Here is a 3888-nt window from a genome sequence, read left to right as displayed (position 1 = left end):
GCCGAGCCGGGGGGTCCCGGGGCCGGGGAGGGCCGCGCAGGGGGTGGGAGCTTCGGGAGCCTGCGGGCGGCCCTTCGAGGGGAGGGGATCGGGACGTGGGTCTTAAGCCTTTGGCTGCGGCTTCGTGTCTCCGTTTTAGTTTCGCTTCGCTGTTGGCTGAAGTCGGGGTTTGCTGCAGCCCTGCTGGGGCCCCACAGCCGCGCGTCAGCGGGGCGGCGGGGCTTTGTTTTCCTAACGGCTGGTGACCGTCAGCGGAGGCTGGGAAGGATGTGGCCCGCTGAAATCTCTCCAAGTGGTGTCTTTTAAAATCAAAATGCTTCAGAGCTTGTCAGAAATAGTGGAACTTCAGACCCTGCAGTTCATTGTATAGTTTTCCTGTAACGTGAGTTTGCTGTCTGCTAGGAAAGATCAGGAGTTTACAAATCATTGCATCTTTCTTTCCTGTTAGAGCTGTGGCTCTTACGGCACCTCCAGAGTCATTCCCATCGATTCGGTGGGAGCAGAGACACCTTCCATGTCAGTGAACAGGTAGAAAAGGGACATTTGGACTAAGCCTACAAACTGCCTACTTACAAATCTCAAAAGTGGTGTGACTAGGCACGTTGTAAGGGGGAAAAAACATGGTAAATTACTGCCTTAGCTGAAAATTAGTTGGCTATGCAAATGAAGTTTAGAGCATCTCCAAATTATTGCAGGAGTGGCCTGACCTGGTGGAACCCTCCTTCTTGTGGCAAGAAATAAGTCATTCAGATGAGCCAGGCTGTATTTAGATGTCCGGAAGGATCATACAGGATCACCTTATTTTGCTTAAATGGTATTGTATAATCTCAACTTTTCTGAACATGTATTCACACAAAAGTTGAGACCTGGTGATTATACTGGTGGCTGTAGTACAGGGTACGTAGAAGCAGATTCTGGTTTAGTCTGTATACTTTGGCCTGGCAAACAAAATGAGAGGATGGACCTTTGAACTGACACCATTTTTAGACTTTAGAGAAGTACAGAATGTAACTGCTGGTCAACAGGAATTACTTAATTTTGGTTTTAAGCCCATGGAGCTGGCAGTGCTGGCTTTAGTAAGATATTTCCTAAGCTGGGAATTCATTTATCAGTTATGAAGTAAATCTATTTCCTGATCAGCAGGAAAAATTGCCTCTTTATCAGTCAAAACAACCATATAGTGAACTACAGAGCCTTTGATTTCATCAGAACATTTATATTATGTGAAACAGTTTTTCTGCTAGAATCTACTCTAGTCTTCTCTTAAAAAAATCCATAAACTTTAAAGAATGGGAGTGGCACTCCTTAAAATTTAGAACTGTTCCCTCCCTCTCCCCAGGTTTCTGACTAACCTACTAAGAAGGCGGAATGGAGATTAATTTTAAGTAATTGTAGGATACTGGAGTTTGACTTTTAAGCCCAGCCTTGAAACAGAGCGCTGTCTTTATGGAGATCTTTTTATAGTTGCTTATTAATGTGCTCAAAATACCTGCTTGCAGTGAAGTTTCTTGGTCATTGAAGGTGATGTTCTAGGAAAGCTTTCTTGGCAGTCAAGCCTATTTATCAAAGGCATTCTATTAAAAGCTTCAAAAACTTCTATGTGCTTCTTGTTTACCTGCATGATTCAACAAAGCTTTTCTGGAGCTTCACATAGGACATCCTCAGAGATGGGATTTGGCTCCTGTATTAACAAAGAAGTTCTGAAAGAGTGGTAGGGACAAGGAGCCCAGTCTGGGGGGCACAGCCCTGTCCTTACAGCGACAGCCCTTCTTGTTTCTTCCCTCTGGTCTTTTTAATTTCACTCTGGGATAGGAACCATGAGTAATTACTTTGCATTGGTAAATATCTGTTCGAAAGGAAAGCGTGATGACTTTAAGTTGTAGCAGCCTTGGCTCAGAGTGAAATCTCAGAGGAGGGAGGTGATGGAAGCAGCCTGTATATACTTTCCCCAGCAGCAATAATAATGCCTGCTCCTTTCCCATTTATGTACGTGAGTGTCAAACAGACATACACGCTAAATTCCCACGTATGAAACACGTACTGCAATGCAAGTATTCACAGGTGTTACTGGGCACCTGTTGTGTGCCAGGGTTACAGGTATTTGCAGGCAGCGGGGCTGCTGCTGTTGGACTGGAGCATGGCATGCTGGTAGCTGTAGTTTCTCTGGGCTGTACGAAGGCATGAAGGGGAGGGCTTTTGCAGTTTGTTGCATCATGCAAATAGGGTGCCATCAGCTTACGCTGATGTGTCCTTCTCCTTGGAGAAGGAGAGTATAAATACCAGTAGAGTGTACAAGGCACAATGCTTAGATGCTAAACTGTTGGATAAGCCTAGTATTCTCTGCCTCATAACCTTGTGAGAAAGAATAAGGCTTTAGTCAAAAGAGCCACATGTGGCAGTTCTCCTTTGAACATCTGTCTCTGACGTTTCTGTTTAGAGGAAAGTGGAGACAAAGGCGTATAAATAAAGGCAATAGTATGAAAATGGATGTTGCCGGAAGAGGGAGACAAAGCAAAAAGCCGTGTGGCCAAGATGCTTGTTTTTACCTGTGAACAACCTATGTGTAAGGCTAAAGCAGAGAGGTATCAGTTTACTTAAGGGATTACTTGGTTGAGGGGGAATCAGTCATCTGTGGGTTTCTAACCTAGACCAAAGGTTATTTCCTTCTAGTTGTTACTCATTGTAAAATTAGACAGCGTCTTCCTTGAGCTAAGCGTATGCCCGGATGCTGGCACTTAACAAGGAGCCCTGCTGGCGTTGCAACCCACAGAACCTGAGAAGTTGAATAAGCTTGGTGGAACTAAGTTTAAAGAATTTCCTTCCTGTTCAGGTCAGCTGGTGGCAGCTAACCCAAGGGTACTGAGGCATTTTTGTAAATAAAATGTTTGCTGTAATTCTAGGCCCATCTTGACTCTTTATCAAGAATGATTCTAAAGGTGAACACTGTCCTAAGCCTTAGCAGATCTCAGGTAATCACCAGAGGCCCTCCTGCAAAAATGAGGAGATGGTGGTCATCAGATGACAGCCCTTAGACATGTCAGGAGCTGAGTTCCAAGGTCCCGGTTTCCCCCTGAAATTACAGATTCCTGACAGGAAACCTTGCCTCATAATTTCTGCTCTACTTTAGGCTCTGGTGAGTCAACTGTTGCTGGCATTTGGAGCTTGAGAGGTAAGGGTATGAATCTCCAAATGTTTCATGAATGTTACAGATAGTTTGAGATCTTGCAGGAAGAATCCCAATTCTGCTGCAGCAGGGCAGAACTGTGAAGCTCTTACTGTTTGAACCCTGAATCTAAGACGTGGCTCTGGTGGCTGTTCCTCTCCTCTCTAGAGATATTTAGGTATATAGTCATTAGAACTAATTCCTATACTGCACAGAGAACCATGCTGATGATCTGCTTTGTTTCCTTTCCTAACAGGCCAGTGAGCCTAACGCCTCCCATTAGTTCCCGAATGTCTTGCAATAGTCGATACCAGAATTCTTTTCCAGTCCCATAAGGCAAATGTAGGTGCCTTATTTGACAGCTCTCCTACAACATCAGGATATATATTTCCTTGCACCTTTCTCCAGGGGTCGCATAGAAAAAAACTTCTTTTCACATTAAAAGATGATTTGATTTCTCTTGGTATTTAAATGTCAGCATTTTCTTCACTGAGAAAAAGATGTATTTTTTTTAATGCAGTATTTTATTGCCCATATCAGCCAGGTTTTGTTGTAGATCTCGGGTTCCCTCAACCCTTACAGTGCTTTACTTAGTTAAGTCAAAAGAATAATAACAGGTCATTGTCACCTATTTTTTTGTAGTGGGAAGTGTCTATACTAAAAGCTTATTTTTTTTTAAGTTAGAGTCTAGCGCTTTAAGTTTTGACTTCCTTTTGCATCCCCCC

The 3888-nt window shown here is 43.8% G+C and overlaps 1 protein-coding gene across 4 annotated transcripts in view; it reads left to right on the top strand.

The window, feature by feature from the left end:
* Positions 1 to 775: 775 nt before the first annotated feature.
* The window catches only part of ATG13 (autophagy related 13), a 23742-nt gene continuing 20629 nt past the window's right edge, over positions 776 to 3888 (top strand). For all 4 annotated transcript variants that reach the window (XM_009277521.1, XM_009277522.1, XM_009277520.1 and 1 more), the window contains exon 1: positions 776 to 814. The gene's annotated coding sequence lies outside the window, so the exon portion shown is untranslated. The remainder of the gene's footprint in view (positions 815 to 3888) is intronic.

The sequence above is a fragment of the Aptenodytes forsteri genome, unplaced genomic scaffold (assembly GCF_000699145.1).
Source record: "Aptenodytes forsteri isolate BGI_AS27 unplaced genomic scaffold, ASM69914v1 Scaffold146, whole genome shotgun sequence".
Lineage (NCBI taxonomy): Eukaryota > Metazoa > Chordata > Aves > Sphenisciformes > Spheniscidae > Aptenodytes > Aptenodytes forsteri.
Note: the sequence above shows the minus strand (reverse complement) of the source record. Positions and strands in the feature narration are given on the sequence as shown.